At 43.5% G+C, this 22,654-nt stretch overlaps 1 protein-coding gene and 1 non-coding gene across 2 annotated transcripts in view; both read left to right on the forward strand.

Annotated features, from left to right (window-relative positions):
- Positions 1–22,654, forward strand: part of MB21D2 (Mab-21 domain containing 2) — a 116,636-nt gene that overhangs the window by 61,526 nt on the left and 32,456 nt on the right. The gene's annotated exons all lie outside the window — the stretch shown is intronic.
- Positions 9,525–9,729, forward strand: LOC125922223 (small nucleolar RNA SNORA73 family). Its single transcript, XR_007457646.1, has one exon. It is a non-coding gene; the product is annotated as a small nucleolar RNA SNORA73 family (small nucleolar RNA).

Genomic DNA, 22,654 nt, shown 5'->3' on the forward strand with positions numbered 1-22,654 from the left:
CTCTGTCCCTTTCAAAAATAAATAAACATTAAAAAAATAACAAAACAAAATGCCAAAACAGCCTACGCCATAGGATTATTAGGAAAATCTACTGAAATAATATGTATGAAGTGCTCTAAGCCTGGCATCTAGTAAGTACTTAATAAATACTGTTTTTTAATGTCTTTACTATTGCTTCTATTACAGTGGTTATATGCATATCAAATGTGCATGGGAGAAAGACTTATGAAATACTAAGATATGCTATAAGTTTTATAACATAACTGATAGAATTAGGTGATGGCTATGATTACGATATAATTCAGACAGTTGAGAAGGTTGGGTATTCAATGAGATCTTTATAATGATTTGGCTAAAGGCATTATTTTAGACTATAATGCGGATGTGGACTCTTGTGTACTACTTGTTTGAAGCCTCTGGTGGAGGGCAAAGGGAGTGACCAGAGTGAAATTTGACACGTCCTTCCAGTGAGGCCTTCACAGTGCTTGGGGGGCAGGGATGGTGGGGGGAGTGGATGGCAGAGATTATCAACCTGGCAGGGTGAAGAAACATTAACAGCTGAGATATGAATTATGGACTAAGGAGGCCTAGAATTTCCTTACCTTTGCCACCCTCCTGTCCTGTGGTAGAAATTTATTATGACTGGAGCATAGATGTGGATGCCCACCAAGGCAGGGGATGGAGAGGAAATGTGCTGCAAATGGCAGTCGTGATTATTGATGCAAGATGGGCTCTAACCACAAAGATCACCAGTGACTCCGTACTGGGACAAGAGAGTCTTTTTGGATGCCAAGACCATTTGCCTGAGTTAGGGATGGTGCATTGTTCTTCCTGTGACTCGTAACTGATGAAAGTGGTTGCAGTTTCTTTTTCCTTGGCTCTTAAATACAAAAGGAGAAAACCTTACTCAGTAAATTATGTCATTTGAAGAATGTGTGCTGGTCACCCTATGATCCTTCTGCCACAATTCTTTATGCTTCTTCATCACTTAGTCTGCAACTTTGAGCTTCCCAAGAAAATGGGACAATGAATACATGTGTTTCTTTTAATTTTGAATCAGATTTACTTAGCAGCCAAGTCTATAGTGAGTAGAGGATCATTCTTATTTAAGAGGCTGTTAATCACCAATTGTAAAAGTTCCAAGTGGGAACTGACTGGCCAGAGCTTTCGTCTTGTTGGCATTCCTTTGGAGGAAATAAGGAGAGAGGCTGCCAGCTGCCTGGTTGAGAGAGGGGAGGCTTAGAAGTGGACTTTCTCCTACAGATCAAAGAGAGGCTCTTTGCTTATTCAGCTTTCTCTTTATCAGGCAAAACGTGGTGGGTAAGAATGGTGTCCTTGTGAAGGAACAGGCTGGGATTGGCCATGGGAGTTAATGTGGGGAAGGGGTCCTGTTGGGGGGAAGGGTTTTGACGCATCTCATCTCCCTCTGGAGTTCCCAACCTGTTGGAAATTGGGAGCACAGAGTAGGGGTGTCCTCGGACTCCACCTGATCTCACTCAGTGGGTTTTGTTGGCTCCATTTGCCAGAGGGGAGAAATGATGGGGGTGGGGGGAAGGCAGAGATCTGCTTGTAAACAGAGGTGGGTGGTGCCATGTTGTTTACCTCCCTCACCTGTGTTTGGGGATTGCATCTAGAGCTTTGGCATCACGATAGCTATGTGGCATCATCTGCTAATTTACCCATCTGTCAGTTTGTGAAAAGGAAGGAGAGGGGAAGGTATGGAGTGCTGCAGGGAGACGAACTGTCTAAACTCATTCCCTCCTGAAAGGCTGAAAGTAAAATAAAAATAAACTTGAACATTCATGGGCATTGTGTATCCAGGCCAGATTACCACAGAGGCAGGAATGAGGTAAGCGAGAAGGCCTGGCTGGGTGGGGAGGAAGCCATTCAGGTGGTTTTGGTGTAGGGTTCTGGCCAAGGGAGGCAGACATAGAAGGAACAGGATTGAGTGGATATCCAGCTCTGGCCCAGAAGAGCCATAATCAGTAATGAAGTGAGCACAGTTTGAAAGGAGTCAGGAGAGCAAGGTGCTCTGGCCCAAGTCCGGTGGTTTGGACTCAGTCTACACATGGCAGGCAAGTTCCAGGATATGCTTGGAAGGGTGCCATCCGTGGCTGCTGGCAAGCCTGGGCTGGGGACTGTGTAGGCACCTCCCTCCCATAGTCTTCTTGACCAGTGGACAAGGGGGGTGATATTTACTTCTCTTTTACTGATGGGGGAACCAATGCTCAGGAAAGCAAAATAGCTGCTAAGTGGCAGAGCCGGGATGGGAATACAGGTGTTCTGTTTCAGTGTCCAGAGCACTTTCTTCCCTCACCAGCTCTGGTTTATATGTGCATGATGTACACACTTCCTCTGACAGATTTTAGTGTCACCCAAACAGAGATATGTTTAGATTTCTGTGAATTTAACTAGTCCAATTTTCATGAGCAAATGTCCCTACCTCGATTGCTTTTGAACCGAGAAGGGTGCATCTCTGTAGTGCCAGCACGGTATGCGGTTGCAGAGCTGGCCCCTGAGCTGTGGTGACAGTCCTGGGTCATCATAGCAGGTGGAGGAGAAGCACGGGTTACTGAAGCTGGGTTCTTAGCACCTTGGCTCATGGGAAGCCTGATCAGCGTTCTGCTACAACATACTGGAGACAGGAAAGAGCTTGCTTTCAGACAGGAAGGAGCTTGCTTTCCGTGTTTGTCTTTTGTAGTTCCACCAAAAGGGCTGACTTAGTGGTGGGCAAGCCTCTGGCAAGCTCCAGAAGTGGCTGGTTGAGCCACTTTTTTGGCCAGGGTTGAATCATGTTACTCCCTTAGTAAAAGCATACATGTTTCCCCACCGTCTGTAAGGTAAGGTTCAAATTTCTTTTGGAATCCCAAACCTCTTCAACTTGGCTTGAGCCTCCCTTTGCACCTGGTCTCCTGGGAATCTCCCTCTCAGGCCACCACAGAGCCAGTCTTCCAGGCTCTGTGAATGGCCTTTGCCACTGCCTCCCTATCAGGACACTAATTGGCTTTTGAATGTCACCTGTTCCATTAGGTCTGCTTCCCCTTCCCCCCAATAGTCAGCCTTTGGTTAGTCGGCTGTGACCACTTTCTGTCTCTGCTAGACTGCCCTAATCCTTGCTTCCCTCAGCTCACATACCAATCCTTATCTCACAGGACTGTGCAGACTGCTGGGTGTGTAGAAGATGCTTGACATTTGCTGAGTTAAAGGGCTCAGGTTTTGTTTCTGCATGGGATCAGTAAATCTCTGAGCACAGTGCATTCATCGGGGACTCTTTGGAAGACTGTTTCTTTATCTTCCTCCTTTCCACTGTGGGATCACGTGAAACAGAAAGACTGCTGGGCTTGGAGTTCAAGAAACCAGGATGCTAGTCCTGATCTACTCTCCAGCCTGTGTGACCTGGGCCAGAGCAGCCTCAGTTTCCCTAGCAATGAAATGAGTGTGAGCCCACTGATCCTCTGTCGGAGTTGCACTAAACCAGGTGGGCACTAGCCTTGTGCATCTGGATGTGCTTTTTTCACCCCAGTGGCATGTGGCTTCCTTTCCTCCAGTCCCTTAAGACTGTTAATTGAGGACCGTCTGCCATAGAGTAGGGCCCTTTTGTCCATTTGACTAGAATGGCCCTAAATGCACCCAATGTTGGCGGCAGCTTCGAAAGCCTCTGAGTAATTGGATGGCATCCACTTCCCTGAGATCCCAGATATCCCACAATCTAAATGTGCTTTGAATCTCCTTTGGCATTTTGATGATTTTTCTCCTGTTACATAGGATGACCGGACAAGATTGATAAAACCAATATCATTTCTCCGTGCTTTCCTCCTCAGACCTGCCACTGTTGTGAAGGATGGTTTTTGGAAGGCCTGTGGATCACTCCAACAGTGGGTCCTCTTTTATTAGTATTTGACTTTATTTTATTAAAGATAACAGTGTCATTTGGAGTCAGTTCTTGAGGTTGAGGTGATTTAAGGGAAAACAGATCTTACCCATTTACTCTAATTCTGTGTCTGTAATGTCTACAATATTTATGGCATTAATTTTGTAGGCAATGTATTGTATACCAGAACAGCATGTTATATACATGAATGGTGGCGCCTTGACTGAAGTATGTGTCCCGTGGTAGCTTTGTCCTCAGGCACGTGACTAAATATGCACACAGATTAAATGGACGAGTGAGTGTTCAGAAACCTTGGTCTCTGGCAGGCGGCTGTGAGAGGCCAGGGTTGACATGCTGAACCGTGTTCACGACATCCCTCTTGTTCTCCATTCCTACCTCAGCTGCTCTCTGGTTCTGTTTTTTATTTCCTCCTCTGGATCATTACAAAAGGCTCCTGTGTGAATTTCTGGGTTTATGTTGTCCGTGCCCACCAGTCAAATCTCCCAATCCTGGTTACTGCCTAGTAACCGCCTTCCTCAAGGACCCTTACTCCATTGCCCGAGTCAGAAGAAAACCCTTGGCTGACACTTCCCTGCCCCTGTGTCTGCATTATTCATGTCTGCAGTATGGAGTCCCCCACCCTTCACAAACTCATCCTCCCTTCAAAACCTACTTGTGTGACTAAGAACTCCCAGGTTTCAGGGATTTCTTCTACCAAACCTTGCAGCTCTTAGTGTGGCCGAATGTATTGGTTATTTAGTGCCGTGTAACAGATTACTGTACAATGTAAAACAATAAACATATATTGTCTCCCACAGTTTCTGAAGGTCAAGAATCCGTAAGTGGCTTAGGTGGGTGGTTGTGGTTCAGGATTTTTCCTGAGGTTGTAGTCTGGCTGTCAGTCAGAACTGCAGCCATCTGAAGTTTTGACTGGGGTGGAGGATCCACTTCTAGGCTCACTCATGGGGCTCTTGGCAAGAGACCCCAGACCTTCTCTACTCAGTCCTCTCCATAGGACTGCTCAATGACATGGCAGCTGGCTTATCCAAAGTGAGTGATCAGAAAGACAAACAAAGATGGCAGCTGCAGTGCCTTTTGTAACCTAATCCTGGAAGTAAAACCCATCACTTCTGTTGGGCCCATTGACCAACCGTGGTACATTGTGGAAGATGACTGCTCGAAGATGTGACTAACAGAAAGTGAGGTCATTGGGGGCCACACTGGGTTTTGATTACCGCCCCTGCCCTGTCTTTTTGCATGTATATGTTGTTTTTCCAGCTAGTCCCAGGGATGATTAGAGATCAGAGACTGGTCTCATTCACTGCTGTTGCTCCCATACTTCATTCAAAGTGCTTTTCACAGAGCTGCTTAGTTCGTCTTCACAATAATCTGTTGGGCTTTTTAAAAACTAATTAATTAAAACAGATGCAGGAAACTAAGGTCCAGAGGTATTAGTTATCTAAGTCAATCAGCTACTATATGACAGAATTTGTGAATTCATTCCCAGGTCTTTTCTGATCTAAAACTTTGGTGTTTTTTGTTTTGTTTTGTTTTTCATTTTACACATGATTTGCCGATTATGACTTCTGTAAAATATTTGCTACAACCCGCATCCTATCTATCAGCTTTGGCGATAATTTAGAGGAACAACTTGGGAGCAGCCAGCGGTACAGGGAAGTATTTGTATAAAGCAATTCCAAGATGGGAAAAGTTTCTAAGAGATTGTCCCAACCAATGGAAATTTCATCTTCTGGGCTTTCATCTGTTCAGCAATGGTTTAAGTGAAGCCCCTGATTTATCTGCCTGTTCTACCGAACAAGGGAGCTTCAGAGGCCCATACAAGTGTCACGTTTCAGCAGGTTTTTCTTGTGTGGTCATCCCAGGAAGTCTTGCCTGTTACCTTCTACCGCAAGACACACAAGACACTGCCTAGCACAAAACCTTGCTCATGTGTTTCAGACAAAATGAGAACAGACTCTTGGTCTTCTGGGTTTTGTGGGATTAAGTCATAATTTAAATTGGAATATCTCCTGATAAATCGTCCTAGATACCATGACTCCGTCCACAGGGAGCCTGGTGTGGTGGTGGGGGGGAGGAAAGGGAAGGAAAGAAAAGAAAAAAAGGGAAAAAAAGGAAAAGGAAAGTCCTTGCTGTACCTTCGAACACAGAGTTATGGTGGTGGAATTAAAGGAGCTTTGATTTTCTTTTTCATTTTGAACAAAACTCTGGCCCCCATAGTTGGCTTTCAAAATGTGGAATGAGTACAAGTGTTTCTAATTTCAGTCATTCTTCCTTTATTCTCTGCAAAAAGGGGAACACGACAGGTGGCTTTCTAAAACTTGAACACCTCGAGCTTTGTGTTCCCTCTCATGATCATCTTTTATGTCTGCAGGGGGCATTTAGACTTATTCTAGTAATGGTCCTTTGGGTTTTTGACTTACTGGCTGAAGATACTTTTTTTTTTTTTTTTTATTCTTGATTTAGGTATGTCCTCCACCCCTTAAGTACTGGTTTTTCAAGCTCTTTTCTTATCTCTACATGGGTATTTTTTCATTTTTTATTTTTTTTCCCCGTCACTGTCATAGGGTGGTTTAATATTACATGTCTCGCCACAGTGCATTTTCCCAAAATTGCGGAATTTCTTGGGTCTCTTCAAAGAGTCCAAAAACACTGGGGAGAAGGAGAGGATGAGAAAGGGATTTGAAAAAGAATTGGGAATGAGATTTCTTAGACACTTTCATACTCTGAGGTGGTTATAAGTTGTTTTCTGCATAGATTGACATTCTCTCTCTCTTTTTTTAAATTTTTATTCATTTATTTTTAATTTTTTTTAATGTTTATTTATTTTTGAGACAGAGAGAGACAGAGCTTGAGCGGGGGAGGGACAGAGAGAGAGAGGGAGGCACAGAATCCGAAGCAGGCTCCAGGCTCTGAGCTGTCAGCACAAGTCCCGACTCAGGGCTTGAACTCGTGAACCGTGAGATCATGACTTGAGCTGAAGTCTGCCACTTAACTGACTGAGCCACCCAGGTGCCCCAAATGTTTATTTATTTTTGAGAGAGAGAGAGAGCACGAGTGGGGTGGTGCAGAGAGAGGGGGGCATGACAGAGGATCTGAAGCAGGTTCGTGCTGACAGGAGAGCCTGACGTGGGGCTTGAACTCGTGAACCATGAGATCATGACCTGAGCCAAAGTTGGACGCTCAACCAACTGAGCCACCGAGGTGCCCCAGATTGACATTATGTTGAGCAGCTGTACTCTGAGTCAAATTCTTTTCTCTGGAGCTCTGAGGAAGTTCCCATTCTGATGACGGTAGTATTCTCTCTCACTATTTTGTTTCCATGTCCGCATATGTCTATATGCAAATAATACTTAAATATTCATGTGGAGACATACCTGCAAGCACAAAATATTTCCAGAAACGTCCATATTTATGTGCAGTTCCTTCCTCTCACCCCTGCCAATATAAATGGGCATTTAAAACTTCAGGGGAGCAATTATTAGTCCTTGAGAGAAGTTACCTGGTCAGGTGGCTTTGGTCAGTTTAGGTACATTTTACAGGGCCTACCCAGACATAATTCCTAGGAATGCTGCGGGTAAGACCCGACACCAGAAAGAAAACACAGTTTGGAGCAGGAAGAGGAGTGTCCCTTTTGAAAGGATTTCCTTAGCACCCAAGGGTTGCTTTGCCCCTGGAGGGAAAGTACACAAATCCAGAGAGGATATATGCAAAAGGAATTAAGCGACCTGGCATGCTGACCTCATTACCCTCTGATACGTATACCCTCACTTACAACAAACATGGTGACAATCATAGTTATTAGTATGTAAAGCCATTAGCTATTTGCCCAGTACTGCATGGGTTCTGTCTTTGACTTCACAACATCCCTGCCCCCAAGTCCACTCCTTTACCACCATGAAGAAGTAAGTCCTGTTCATTTTGTAAAGAGAGAGGGTAGTAGTAGCTCAGTGACTAAATGGTGTAACTAGCTCAAACTGGGAAAGCAGAATTTCAAACCCAACGCTTTTTTTATCGCCCAAGAACCCAAGCCTTTTTGACTTCTAATTTAGTACACTTCCCTGCCTCTGTCCCTAACTTAACTGTGCGTTCACTAGCTTGACTTCATAAAAGGGGAATCATATATTTTTGGTTCTATTATTGCTTCTTTCTTTCATTCCTGCTCCCATATTTCATGAGGTCAAGACCGTAGACGCTTTTGTGTTTCTAGTTTCCATTCCATTCTCAGAATATGACAGACATTGACAGACACTGGAAATCATGGTAGTTGAAAATATGCCCACAGAATCTTTGACATTCCCTTCAGAAGATGGAGCCTATTCTCCTTGGATGTGGGCTGGCCTTAGTGACCCATTTCTAACAAGTAGAAAAAAGTAAAGATGACAATGTGTGTCTTTAGAGACTAGATATAAAAGACACCATGGCTTCCTCCTTGCTCTCTCTACTGGATCACTCGCACCAAGGGAAGTTAGCTGCCCTGTTATGAGGACATTTAGGATGTCCTATGGAGAGGCCCATGTGGTGAGAAACTGAGGCCTCTGGTCAAGAATTTGGAAATGGATTATTTAACCCCAGTCAAGCCTTCAGTTAATTACTTAACAGCTGCCTCACCAAAGACCCTGCATTAGAAATACCCAGCCCCACCATGCCTGAACTCCCACCTTACAGAAACTGAAAGATAAGAAATGCTTGTTTTAAGTTCTGGGTGTTGTGTTATGTAATAACACACAAAGTAATATAGAAATGAAAGGATACGAACCCCAAAGAGCTCCGGGCCTATGCTTCACGTCGTTGATGTTACTGACTCAATGATACAAACTGTGATTTATAGACACCAGCTATTTCTCTGTTGTTTTCTTTCAACTCTGAGAAAATCTACAGCAGTTTTGAGTGTTTTCCAAATGATATAATACCGGGGGATCATTTAAAAACCCACGATCGAAGGCCCCACACAGGCCCATGAAATGGAACAGTCTAAGGACGGGGTTTTGGAATTTCCATTTCCAAAAACCCCTTTGAGATGATTCAGATGCAGACAGCCTGAGCTTGTCCAAGGAGTACTGTTTGGGAACCACTGAACTAGAACACTTTCCCCTTATTTCAGTTCTGATCGTGAAGATTTAATTTGGTTTAGTTCTCTTGTAGGGCCTCATCTTAACGTCTTCCATGATAGGGGAGCATGCCTTGGAATGAAAAACTGTTGTCAGATCTGCAGCTCGATGCCCCCTGCAAGCCCCATTTTGTGTTTGGCATGGAGCCCACGTCAGACCAGGGCTGTTCTGTTCAGGCATCACGTGGGACCAAGAACAGAGAAGAGAGGTTCCAATGCAAATGTTGAGTCTACTGCCTGGTATTAGTCTCAAAATTAGGCATGTTTCTGTTTAAGTGTCTCCCCATGTATACAGATCTCAGGAGGCTCCTTTGGGAAAGGAAGGAGCACAGAGGAGAATTGATAGCTATGGAGAGCACTCTGGGGGACACTTGTTGGCCTTCTAAAATGAAGGAAGAAGTCCCAGTCCCACACTCCGCTCAGTAGGTGCTGACAGAGTTCTGGCACAAGCAGAGCGTATTTTAAAAACGTGTTGTTAGTTCTTCGGTGAAATATTCTAATCCTAACAAAAAATCACTTCTTCATCCAACGTGGATACTCCTGGGAGGTCACTGTCCCTGGGCACTGTCCAGGTGCCACAGAGGAGCCTGGGGCTCTATCCTGTGATGTACAGTGCTTTTCCACAATGGTGGTGATAGAGCTGGACCTTGAGTCTACACCTGTATATTCTTACAGCTTCTTGGTGATCCGTGTACGATGACCGAGGAGGTAAATCACACAGACAACATCTAGCATATGGAAAGGTAAATTTTTAGTAAGCTCCTAAATAGGACTCTGATCCTCAAAAAAAGAACAAACAAAAGAAACAAATAAAATTAGTTCTTCAGACATCGTGACTAAATACTGGGTATAACTTCTGTGATGTATACCATCTGGATGTCTCTGCCAAGTGTCAATGTTTGTTGTATGATCTGCATTTTTTTTGTTTTGTTTGTTTTTTTATTTGTTTTTGAGAGAGAGCGTGAGTCGAGGAGGGGCAGAGAGAGAGAGAGAGAGAGAGAGAGTGAGAGGAAGACATAGAATTTGAAACAGGCTGTAGGCTCTGAGCTGTCTGCACAGAGCCCAACGCAGGGCTCAAACTCGGGAATGGCGAGATCATGACCTCAGCTGATGTCGGACGTTCAACCGACTGAGCCATCCAGGCTCCCCTGATCTGCATTTTTAAAAATTTTTTTAATGTTTTATTTTATTTTTGAGAGAGAAGGAGACAGTGTCCAAGTGGGGGAGAGGCAGAGAGAGGGGGAGACATAGAATCTGAAGCAGGCTCCAGGCTCTGAGCTGTCAGCACAGAGCCCTGATACAGGGCCCAAACTTGTGAACCACGAGACATGACCTGAGCCAAAGTTGAATGCTCAGCCACCCAGACACTCCTGTGATCTGCATTTTTTTAAAGAGAAAAAGTCTGGGGGTTGGGGGTGGGTGTTGAGTGTTCCTATTTCCCCCATGAGCTTTGATCTAAAGTCTCTTCTGGTACCACGCAAGTATGTGACCTTGGAAAAGTCACTTTCCTGCTTTAGAACTCAAGTCTTCCCATTAGACAAAGGAGAGATGTAGACACATCTGTGATCCAAGTTGTTATCTAAAGCAGTGAATCAATCAGCACTGTATTAGGTGACTAGGGGTACTCTAATGAAATATCACAGACTGGGTGGCTTCAACAACAGATTTATTTCCTCACAGTATTGGAGGCTGGGAATCCGAGATCAAGGTGTCAGCAGGTTTAGTTTCTCCTGAGACCTCTCTCCCTGTCTTGCAGATGCCTTTCTTCTCACTGTATCCTCACATGGCCTTTCCTCTCTGTACATGAGTTCCTAATGTCTCTTTGTCCAATTTCTTCCTCTTTTTTTTTTTAACTGTTTATTTATTTATTTTTGAGAGAGAGGGCACATGGGAGGCACTGTTAGTTCAGAGCCCGATATGGGCTTGAACTCACCAACCTTGAGATCATGACCTGAGCAGAAACTAAGAGTTGGACACCCAAGTGACTGAGCCACCCAGGTGCCCCACCCATTTCCTCTTCTTATAAGGACACAAGACAAATTGGATTAGGACCTACCCCAATGGTGTCATTTTAACTTAATCATTTCTTTAAAGTCCCCATCTTTAAATATAGTCCCATTCGGAGATACTGGGGGTTAGAGCTTCAAAACAGCGAATTGGGGGGAATACAATTCAGCCCATAACAAGCATCCAGATTACCTTCACAATTATTAGAGATCCATTGTGAAGCACTGGCTGGGGGTAGATGTGGGGCAGTGTTGGGTATCTATAGCAGAGGTAGAACAGATAGAATCAGCCCCCTTGAGGCATCTGGTCGTTTCCCCACTTTTCCAGAGAAAAGTTCTGAGATTATCTCTGGAGTTCAGTAGAGTCAAAGTTAAAGTCACAGAATGCTAGCAATAAAGGAGACCTTCAAATAATGCCCCTATTTAATATTAAAAAAAGTGGAGGGCTAGAGAGGTGTTGCACTATGTTTATAATTAGGTCTCGATTTACAACTCAATTACATCTGCTCAAAGACAAATCAGAGTATATAACCATAGTTTCTGACCTCAGTGTTGCCTCACTCCAACACTTCTGAGACACCCCAACTTAGGAGTGGTATGACATTTTTCCAAGCTCCAAGGAGGAGAGGATATGATGGTACTTCACCGGGATGTGCTAAGAACATTCCCAAAATAGTGACGTTCTGTAATCAAAAGCTTTTTGTCGAGGGAGAGGGCTTTTTCAACACTTTTTTCTTGCTCTCCCAAAGGAGGGCAGTTTTCTCACTATGAGTTATAGGATCAAGGGTAGTATATCTATAAATTGGCAGAGTTTTTCTTTATAGTTAAACAGGTGAAAAATAGCCAGAAACAATAATAAAAGTGATCCATTTAACTCTTTAGTTTAATTCCAGAGTTAGGACTAGAAACAATTTTTGGTGTCTAAAACTTTTAGAAACCAACAGACTGTTGAAATGTACTAAGAAATTACATCCAATTGCTATCATTTCTTTTCTGGAGTCCATAAGTGGCTTGAGATTCAGAGATGTGACCTGGCACTTTCTCTGGGTTAAGTGGAATAAAATTTGCAGATATTGGTTGTATACTTTTAAGAAATTTTTTAGGGGCGCCTGGGTGGCTCAGTCAGTTGAGCGTCTGACTTCTGCTCAGATCTCAATCTCACAGCTTGTGAGCTCGAGCCCTGCGTTGGGCTCTGTGCTGACAGCTCAGAGCCTGGAGCCTGCTTCGGATTCTGTGTCTGCCTCTCTCTCTGCCCCTTCCCACTCATCTTTTTCTCTCTCTCACAAAAATAAACGTTAAAAAATTTTTTTTTAAAAAGAAATTTTTTGAAGATCATGGGTATATCAAATAAGAATAATCCTGTCAGGTATCTCTACCTGTGATAGAAAACAATGGTTTACATAATTCAACAGACATCTCAATTTGTCCTGGGAAAGAAATTCTGGGAGCATCATATTGGTGGTCCCCATTTGTCTTACTCCCATGATAAAATATCTAGCATGTACCCTCGTTAGCCTACTGAGAGAAAGGCTGCCAGCTTTTCCCAGAATCTGAAACAGGGACATCTGTGTTTAAGGACTGGCTACTTCTTATTTATAAAGTGAATTATCTGAGTGTAAAAATGGAGATATTTTTTAATATTGTGCCAGAATGATCTGACCCTTTTATTGTATGTCTGCTGTTCATGAGACAGAATATTTGCACCACAGACCCACTGCCTATTTTCAGAGAGTTCCAAAATGATTTATTCATTCAACAAATATTTTAGTGAGGCATCCTGTGCTAGCCCCTAGCGACCGAGCAGTGAACAACAACAACAAAGACATGCCCTGTTATTGTAGTGAGAAAGATAGGCCTTCATAAAATAATTTCACATTTGAAAGGAAAACTGCAAGTTGGGCTACACTTTCCAAAAGAAATGAACGTGATTCTGGGAGATTCAGAAGCAGATAAGCAAGGAGCCTGCCCCAGGCTGGAAGGCGTCCCTGGGAACCTCATTCTGGGCTGAGAAATGGTGGGGGAGGGGGAGGCTAAGCCAGAAGGCCTGAGCTGTGGTGACAGGAGACCAGGGTCACACAGAGGGAAGGGCATGTACCTGAAGGAGGCATAATGGAAAACAACAGGTTGGCAAGGAAAGATTTTGGGTTTTTGTGTGTCCTCTTTCCTTTTCTGGTGTGACTTTGGGAAAAATCACCTCACTTCTTTAGGCCTCATGCCTTTATTTGCATGAATGAGAGAATCTGAGGTTACCCCAGAGTCCCTGAACTAGATTCTTTCATTCACACAGATTGCCCAAGCACCTACTGTGTACCGGGTAATCTGATTGGTCCTGCGATTCAAAGGTGAATTAACTGGGATCATTGACCTCAAGCAGCTGGATCCAGCAGCAGAGACCAACAGAGGAGACAGCCGATTGTGGTGTTGTGTTGTGGGTGTCACGGGAAGACGGATGACCGTGGGATTAGCCCCGGTGGGAGGAGGATGGCAGTCTGGAAGACTTCACAGAGAAAAAGACCTTTCAGCAGAAAACGGGGAAGTCAGCCTGGGCAGTCAGCAAGGTAGGAAACGATTCTTGGAGACTGGACATCGTCACTGGGACAATAATGTGTAACAGTACTCTAAAGTGCTGATGATGCAGGCATGCCCTTTTGAGATTCTATGTGCACCCCAGTTTCCAGGGATGGTTATGGAAATGCTTGCCTCTAATCTCCTTACTGCATGAGGCTGGGGAAGAGTGCAATTTTTCCTGTGCTCTGGCTTGGTTTCCCATCTGTCAGAAAATGCCCTTTACACAGCAGGGTTCGAGCGACTTAATTATTGTTTGTGGGATATTTGGAAGTTCAGGTCAAGGATGAATTTCTGTTGCAAAACTGAAGGCACGCAAGTAAGATGTTTAAAAATGAAGTGCAGGGTTTTCTTTGTTTTCATTTTGGTTTTGGGGGGGGGGGTTTGTTTCATTTCGTTTTTGTAGGGAAGGATCTTAATGGCTTTATATGCTTCCCTAGTTGGGTCAGATTGTCAGAATATTCTGTTATCCACCAGAGAAAGACAAGACGACTTTTTTAGAGATGCTCTAAAATTATTTTCTGTTTATTCTCTTAAATATTTGGCTTGAACAGAGTCTCCTTGCCAGGATACAGTTAGCATTCCTGCGGTGTTTTAAAAGCTGGCCAAGAGACTGGCATGAGAGGAGAAAACCCTCGCAACTTGAAGTGTTGCTGGATATTGAGTTGTGGTTGCTTAGTCTAAATGTGATGAGAAACAGAAAAAAAAACAAAACTGACAGTATTGATTTTAAAATTTGTTCCCTTCCGGGGCACCTGAGTGGCTCATTCGGTTAAGCATCCAACTCTTGATTTCAACTCAGGTTATGATCTCACGGTTCATGGGTTCCAGCCCCGTGTTAGGCTCTGTGCTGACAGCATATAACCTGGTTGGGATCTTCCCCCTCTCTCTCTGCCCACTCCCCCGCCCCCCTTAAATAAATAAACTTTAAAAATAAAATAAAATAAAATCCTACCTTCCAAAAGGACTGGAAGTTCTCAAAAAAAGACCTGAGTGTAACATGATGACCATTACAATACAGGACAAAGCCAAACGTCACAAGAAGTTCCGTTTTGGTTTTTTTTTTTTCTGTTTGTTTAATTTTTTTGATCAAGGTATGTAACTATTGTTAATATTGTTATTGTTTTGGGGCATGAATTTTAGGTGAAAGATTCCTGGCAGTCTAAGCAAAAAAGGGAAAAATGGTTGCCTAGCAACTTGCATTGACTGATAAAAAAGGAAACAGGTCAGCCTGTCAGGAGATACAGTCTTTAGGATATTTATTATGCTGATTTTCATACTGTAAATATTGAAGAATAGTATTTTCCATAGCTTCCATAAGCTTCCCAGCCAATGGCAAACTCTCCTTGATGAGACAGCTTTTTTACATTGACCTTCAGTAAAATCTTATACTGGGTTGAAGGCATTGTGTTTTTTTTTTTGTTTGTTTGTTTTTTTATTTGAGGACATAGCTAAGGCAGTCCAGGTTTGTAGTTTTCTATTATGATTCAATACAAGGAAAAATACCAGTAAGTGGATGGGTATTACTGTGTTTCAATGTTTTAAAACCTGTGTGTTCCTGAGAACGGCCTGGGGCCCTTGTTAAAATATAGATCCAATGCCTGCTCCAGATTTGCTGAATCAAAGTCTGTAGCAAGGGGCCTGGGTGTATATTTAACAAATATACCAGGTGATTTCTTAACGCTCAAGCAAGTTTAGGGAGCACTGCCATAAATGGTTTTCCTTGATGGTTTTTTCCTCTCAGTTGGGCTTTGTAACAGTCATTTTGAGCATAAATTGTGATAGGAGCCTGAGGCAAGTGAGGTGATGAAGCCAGTTTAATTAGCTGGTCTGGAACCATAATGTCATTTCCCTTTCTCAAGCCGTGGTGCTTCAGGATGCTGTCCGTGAGTTCCCTCTGGGCGCCTTCTCATCTGTTACACCATCCATCCTTCTAACGTGTCCACGTGGTGGGCAGAGCAAGTATAACACTGTATTTCGTCCTTTTTAAGATGCATGTTTCCCCACAGTTCTACATCTCTAAAATTAGTCTGCATTTTAGAATCGACCGGGTATGAATTTGGTGACGCTTTGTCTTAGTGATATATAAAATCGTAGTGTCAACTTTATACTCAAAGGTGTCAGAGATCAGATAATCTGTAGCTGTTCCTTTTACAGATGAGGCATCAGAGACACCGAGAGGGTGAGGTGACCGAGGAAATCCACTGCCAGTTGGGGGAGCCCAGTGTCAGACCCCACTCTCTATCCTTGCAGTAATTATGTATGCCTGAGTAACCAATTATCCCCAAACTTAGTGGCTTAAAGCAGCATCGGACATGGATGATCTCACACAGCTCCTTGGGGCCAGGCATGTAGGATTGGCTTGGCTGGGGTCTTCTGGCTTAGGGCCTCTCATGAAAGTGCAGATTTGACATTGGTTGTACAGTCATCTGCAACCTTGACTGGGGCTGGAGGTTCCACTTACAGGCTGGCTCACTCACTTGGTTGGCCAGTTGGTGCTGACGGGGGGGGGGGGGGGGGGGGGAAGCCTCAGTTCATTTCCATGTGGGCCTCTCCACAAGTTCTTCCAGGTGCCCACACCATGGTGACTAGCTTCCCCCAGAGTAAGTGATCCAAAGGACCAAGGCAGGAAAATGTTAAATGCCTTTTATGACCTCACTTCCAAAGTTGTGTAATGTCACTCTTACACATGCAGTTTGCCATACAGACCTGACTCTGTTCAAAGGGAGTACACAGGGCACGGATATCAGGAAGGGAGGCTCCGTGGGGGCTGGCTGTTTCCTTCACACCACACTGCTTTTCCAATATCACTCTGTCCTGCCTGATCAGCTTGGCCCTCTCGTATTCTTAGGTCAGGTTCTCAAATTGAATGGATGAAAACTCTTTGGGATTTATGCCCCATTCTGGCACCTGTAAAATTTTAATGTGCCTACAAATTTTCTGGGTCTCCTGTTAAAACACAAACCCTGATCCAGTAGGTCTTAACGCAGCCTGAGATCCTGCATTCTGACTGGCTCCCGTATAATCCCCTTGCTTCTGGCCCTCCTCCTCTCATTTTGGCAGAGAGACAGATGGTTTGGGGAGAAGGAACTAGGGAAACCAGCCTGTTTCACCATGCTGGTTGAGGAAAGGAGAGGTATGAAGCCGATAAGAACCCCTGAATTATTAGGTAGGCAGCTCACTGCAGCTGTGAGCTTCTTCACAGTGAAGGTCAGGTTTCAGACAGCAACAGCTGGGTGCTCAAAATGGCGAGGTAATTAGCTCGAGGGGGGTTGGGGGGTGTGGGATGGAACACAAACAGTGCTTAAAATGAAACGTGTCAGTGCATTATTCAGAGCTCAGATGCCCATTGGTAGATTGTTCATCCTCCTTTTTTGCCTCTCCCCTCTCCCCTCTCCTCTCTCCCTTCTCCCTCTTACATACACACACATCAGCTAGCACTCAGGAAAACTCTAGACTCACAATTTATTTCCCTGAACAAGATGAAAATCAGAGGTGAAGTCCCCTAAGTGCTCCTACTTTAAGCTACTTTGCTGTGATCTAGAATGCTGGCCCTCTGCCTTTCTTCTTGCCAACGGCAAACTTTCTGCCTTGTGTCTTTCTACACATCACTTAAGAGGAGCATATTAGACTGTAAGCTCAGCAAGAGAGGGGCTGTGTCATTTTTGTTCATCTCTCTATGTAATATCACACACACATGCATATATTATAAATGAATAGAGGAGTGAATAAACCATCCTAACAGGTAAGAGTGACCTTGAGCCTTGTGATGGAACACAGGGGCCTCCATTTTCACATTCTAGTGGTTGCCGGGGACCTTGGGAAGGGGTTCAAGTTTATCACCTACCACTTCCTTATCCACCATGCCAGTCTGTAACTGTAGAAGCTGAAAACTGCTGTTTACTCAGCACTTACTGTATGCGAAGCACGTACACCATTAAGCTTCCAACAACCTGAGAGGAAGGTAATCATTGCTCCCAGTTTGCAGAAGAGGAAGCCAAGCCTGTGAGATATGCTTATATAGCTAGTCAGTAGTAGTTTTGCAGTCTGTCTCAACCTGGTTTCAGCCTAAAGCTGCTACTTGGTGCCCACCATTGCAGAATAAGATGTCTAGGGAAGGCAACAGAATGATAGACTACTGAAGCTGGAAGGGCTCTCAACACTGAGTTCACATACATACTTGGCATCTGTCCTTGGTGCTGTGGGGGAGCACTGAGATGCATTTCATGAGAAGAAGAGTCCACACATTAATGGGACATAGATAGAAATCTCAGTCATTATCTAGAGCTATCTGTTAAAAACCAACCAGTCCACACATGGCTGGTGGGAATGCAACATGGTACAGCCACTTTGGAAAACAGTGTGACACTTTATAAGAAAGATAAACACATACACTTAACAAATAGCACAGCTGTCACGCTCCTGAGTATTTATGTGAGAGAAAAGGAAAGTATGTCCACACAAAGGCCTGGACACAGATGTTTGCAAGTTTTATTCATGTTAGCAAAAAACTAGAAACAACCCAACTGTGTGTCAGCTGTTGAGTGGATAAACAAAATGTCCTGTCCATGAAAGGGATGCCATGAGAGGAGCAAGCTATTGATTTGATGAATTCAACGACATGGATGAATGTTAAAAAAGTGTCAGGCTAAGTGAAAGACAGCCATGGAAGGCTACATTCTTTGTCATGTATGTGCCAGACAGGAAATGACAAAACTATAGGGACAGAAATCAGGTCAGAAATGCCCCGGGTTTAGGAATGGGCTTGACTACAAAGGGGCATGAGGAAATTCTGGGGGGTGGTGGAAATCTTCTGTGTCTTAATTGTGGCTATAGTTATAAAACTGTAGACCTTTGTCTAACTCATCAAACTGTATCTTTCAGAGGGATGAATTTTATTGTCTATAAGTTATACCTCAGGAAACATGACTTTAAGAAATATATCGGCCAGCCCAAACCCACCATTTTCCAGATGGGGAAACTTGTCCCAGATGAGGAAATGACTTGCTCCAGCAGATGTGAATTGAGAATACAGGTTTCTCGGCCCCCAGTCCTGAGGCAGAAGTGAGCTGGAACTTTGGCCTCCTGTCTTAGACCACAGCACATTGTAGCTAGGCCAGGAGTGTTCATCCCCAGCTCTCAGTGTGGCATCAGGGGTGACTTTTCAAAACTCGACCTCTACTGCACTGCTCTTCAGGCTGTCGACCTGCAGTTTGGAAAGAGTAATTAGAAAAAAAGAGTAAATTTGTATGTAGCCAGCATCCGAGAGTGTAAAACTCCAGGAATAAGCCTCTATATACATATTCCATTCCACTTTTTTTTTGGGAAAGAGGGAGAACAGACAAAACAGGAAGTTAATTTATCTGGAATCATGCCTTATAGGACATTGCTGCCCAGTCACTCCAGGAAGAACAAAATATCCTAGAGATTCACACCAACATCTTGTTGCAGAAAGCAGGTGGGATTTGGAGTAAAGCCAGACCTGATTTTAGTTCCTAAATCTTTTCCTTTCTAACTTCATGTCCTTGAGTAGCCACTTAACTTCTCTGTCTGTAAGATAATGACCATAATTCCTACCTCACAGGGTTTTTATGAGGTTTAAATCAGAGAATGGTAAATACAGTATCTAGTCTGGCTGTGATAGACTTGTCTAGGGCATTCATCACTGGGCCATGTGCTTTACATACATTATCCTAAACCTTAACAGTCCTTATCCCCCTTGTGGAGATGATCAGCCTACGGTAAATAATCTGCCTGCAAATGATCTACCACCTGGCCAGAACCACTGGGCTGTGTGTAGATCTCAGTAAATGATGGTGGATCTTAATTGAGCCCTGTTTATAAAATAATTGGGTAGGGAGATTGGGAAGAAATGAAATTCTGCTTCTTAGTTTGAGAGAAAGCATAATTATTAATTATTATTTGCTTTTTTTTATTAAAAAATTTTTTTTAACCATTTTTATTTATTTTTGAGACAGAGAGAGACAGAGCATGAACGGGGGAGGGGCAGAGAGAGAGGGAGACACAGAATGGGAAGCAGGCTCCAGGCTCCGAGCCATCAGACGCGGGGCTCGAACTCATGGACTGCGAGATCATGACCTGAGCTGAAGTCGGACACTTAACCGACTGAGTCTCCCAGGCGCCCCTATTATTTGCTTTTTAAGAAAGAATAGGAAGACCGTTGAGGCCAAAATTTGGACCCCGAGTCAGGGTCAAACTCCCAGTTGAAGAGAACGTGTCCTCCCCTTAGCCTTTTTGTCCAGGGAGAATACTCCAACAACCCAAAAGACTTTGCACTATCTAGGGCCCAGCTAAAACCAGAGAGGTAGGGAGGCTTTCCACCTGCTCCTCGGCAGGGTGACCCTCTGCAGACATTCTCTGTACTCTCAAACACTGCCTGCCTTCTAAGATTTAGAGGCTGGCTTAAGAGTTACTGAAAAGGGCTGATTTTATTAAGCTTATCTGTTTTTCTTCCTTTGTAGCTGGAATAGCATACCAGATAAGTTTTCCATCTTCATTTGAAAACCTTTCTCAGTCCGTCACACAGCCAGTTATCGGCCTAGATTTACAAACCACCAACAAGTTTTAATAACCTAAGACAACTGGCAAAATACCAATTGGCAAACTTGCCAAAGACCATAGAATTGGGTTTTTAAATTCCACCATTATACGCTTCATGTGCCTGGGCTCAATTTCCTTTCCTAATCATTGTCTTCCAGTGTGAAGTGGCCAGTTGGGCTTAACGGATTCATCAAGCATGGTGTACCATTTAGTGTCATGGATCTTATACACAAAGGCCATACATAATGTGGGCTGAAAGTCAGCATACTAGGTTCCTATATAGAGAGAATACGATCAATGTTAAATCTGTATGTGGAGTGAAAAGCACAGGATATTTTAGGTACCCTAGATTTCTCTACTACCCAGGGTAGAATTACCTTCTTAAGTGATTTTAGGAGCCTGAGGACCAGAAAAACTATTGTCAAGGCTGGTGGTCAAAGTGGGAGACTATTAAGACAGAATCCCAACACCAGCCCAGAGCTGTTTCCACTAGCCCACACCACATTCCCTTTGTGTTGGTTATTTAATAAATTCATTTCACAACCCGTAGAGCACAGTAGGAAACAATGCAATTACTGAACCATAGGAACACAGCTGCCAACATCTTGTTGATTCAGAATTGTCCAAACACTTCCATGTGTGGGCGGGATTGATGCAATTTGCTGGTTCAACAGTTGACATTGATAAATTGGAGTTTCATTTCCTCAGCCTTCTGTTGGAGGTGCTAATGAGCGTTGAAAGGCTGGAGAAACGCAGGAGGGAGACAAGGGAGAACCTTGCCTGATATACATACTAAGTAATTGAGCCTGTATGATGTAGGCTTGACACGGCTAGGGAATAGGTGGACTCACTGAAGGCACTAATAAAGGCGAAATAAAATTAGCACCATGAATTTTTTTTTAAAACGATTTAAGTTCTACTCGCAGATTGTGTAGGCTGGTATCCTCATTTATTAGAGAGAATGTTTGCATTTCCTAATACTCTTTTGCATGTTTCCTTTTCTATTTCGTGGGGCAGTTTGCCAAGATTCCTTGGCTTCTGGAAAATGAGGGGGTTGGACCAGATGATCTCTGAGGTCCCTTACACGCTCCATTTTTTTACTTCCTTGGCAAGAGAATTTGCCCGAAATGAATTGCATTCCCCCCACACACATTTATCCAAGCCTCTGTTTTCCCATTCATCTTCTTCTTCATTCAAAAAGCACTTAGGATGCTTACTGGGTGCCAGTTACTGTGCTAAGAACTGGTAATAGAGTGGAAAGTAGGCCAGGGCACCACTGGGCCCCTTCTCTCAGGAGTTTACATTGCAATAGCGAGACAGGTGAATAAGTAGAGCAGGTCAGAGACATGCTGGGGGTGCACACAGCAGTATCAAAGCACACACGAAGTTCCCTAAGTTGGACATCATCGTGGAAAGCTATTCGGAGCAGTAATATTTTAAGTTGCTCCTGAAATAAGAAGGCGAAGATTGGGAGGACGTGTTTGGATGGACTTTCTTCTGTGTCCTCCCAGGACTTTTTGAGCATCTTTTCTCTATGTAGTTTCTAGAAGGGGTTTATGGGAATGTCATAAAACACAGGCATGGCTTGATGTGGGAACACAACATAGATAAAAGAATGACTTTTGGAGAAGGGGTAACAGTCAAGGCTGATGTTATAAAACATTTTTTGTTTAAACAAAAAATCTTAAAAATATTTCCTTTAGGGGCGCCTGAGTGGCTCACTTGGTAAAGCATCTGGCTTCAGCTCAGGGCCTGATCTTAAGGTTCGTGGGTTCGAGCCCTGCATTGGGCTCTGTGCTAACAGCTCAGAGCCTGGAACCTGCTTCAGGTTCTGTGTTTCCCTCTTTCTCTGCCCTTCCCCCACTTACACTCTGTGTCTCTTTCTCAAAAATAAACATTATATATTTATATATATAAACATATTTATTTTGTAATTTCCTCCTTAAATAAGGAGTCTGTGGACTACTTATTAAACTCAATCACATCTTTATGAACATCAGCTATTTTAATCATATTAGAGTTGAAAATCTTTTAAAAGTTGTCTCTATTCATTTTATACATAAAGCAAAACTAGAAAAGTTTTAACTAGAAAAGTTAATTTTTTTTTCCAGAATTCAGATAGTTTAATAGCAGAAGTAGCTCTAGAACTCACCCCACATCCCCAAACCACCTTCTTTGTTTGGAGGTTAACTCAAGATACTACCTTGACTAGAAAGCTTTCTCCCATACTGTACTCTTTCCCACTTTGACAACAAACTCCAGCTTTCCCTCATAGTTTTTGCCAAGTTATTTGAAGTCTTATTACACCTCCTGACATTCATTAGTAATTTATTGTTTCTTCTTTAATCCAACAAATGTTCATTGAACTTTTATAATGAGGGCCTTAAGTACCATGGAACATTGTTCTTACACTGAGCGAGTTTGCAGTCTGAGGGGAAGGTGGATGCCGTGGTTTTACAGGGTGAAATCTTAAGTTCTTCCTTTGGGATTTAAGTCCCTCAGTGAGCTGACCCTATTCTTACT

This window comes from Panthera uncia, chromosome C2 (genome assembly GCF_023721935.1).
Source record: "Panthera uncia isolate 11264 chromosome C2, Puncia_PCG_1.0, whole genome shotgun sequence".
Classification (NCBI taxonomy): domain Eukaryota; kingdom Metazoa; phylum Chordata; class Mammalia; order Carnivora; family Felidae; genus Panthera; species Panthera uncia.